Source organism: Octodon degus, unplaced genomic scaffold (genome assembly GCF_000260255.1).
Source record: "Octodon degus isolate 3935 unplaced genomic scaffold, OctDeg1.0 scaffold00130, whole genome shotgun sequence".
Classification (NCBI taxonomy): domain Eukaryota; kingdom Metazoa; phylum Chordata; class Mammalia; order Rodentia; family Octodontidae; genus Octodon; species Octodon degus.
Window position 1 is genome coordinate 550892 of NW_004524706.1, and position 949 is coordinate 551840.

Here is a 949-nt window from a genome sequence, read left to right on the forward strand (position 1 = left end):
AAGTTTGGAGGTCTCATGGCTGGGTAATACATTACTAGTTTCCCACCAGCTTTGCTAAAGGTATCATCCCTAACCTGTGTGGTAGAATAGTCTAACCTGTGTGGTAAAATAGTTGCCTAGGTTACTTTGCAGGAACTTGAAGGCCACTTTTGAAGAAAACACTGAGTCTTCACTTGGGCCTACAGATACAATGGGCGACTAAAATAGGACAAAAGTTTTGGCTGCTCTGTCTTGATTTATGTCTGTTCTCTGGGTCATATTCTCCTTGGTTCTGCACATAGACATGTTGATTAGTTAAAAAAATGTTTTGTCCTGACTGTACTACAGGGTTACTTTGGCCTACTGCCTATTGGAGCTGGGGTATGTTTCTTCTACCCACTCTGGTGGCTTTGTAGCAGGAAAGCACCTAAAATCCTTCAGCTCTATCATAAGGGCTGGACCAGACACAAGGCTGCGATGTTTGCACAGGACAACAGCACCAACTACAAGACTGGGGACAAGTTGATCATGACCACCAGTGGTCACAAAAAAGAAACATCTTGGCGAACCATGACCCTGGCCAGTGGAAACTTACTGGACTTGGGCTTACCTCAGGAAATCAGTAAAAGTTCACTGTCTTCTTTACTCTGTGAGAAGCTTGGTTCATCCTTCCATCAATGATGACTTTCTTCAGTCGAAGGCCCCTACCCTGTTCCCTCAATGACTCTTTGCCTGTGCGAGAGGATGTGTGTGCACAATATTAGTGCAGTCTCACTTCTATGGTTTCCATGCCAAAAATTCCAAAGGCAGGCCGGGGTGGGGGGGGCTGCCCTTTAGCTCAGTTCTTTAAGTGGCTGCTTCAACAAAGCAGTCAGGCTCAGGTTGCTGTGGTTCAATCCCCACAACTCAAGGCAGCCAAACCTGCCCTGAAGGCATTCGGAGCAAACAACAACAACAACAACAACAACAA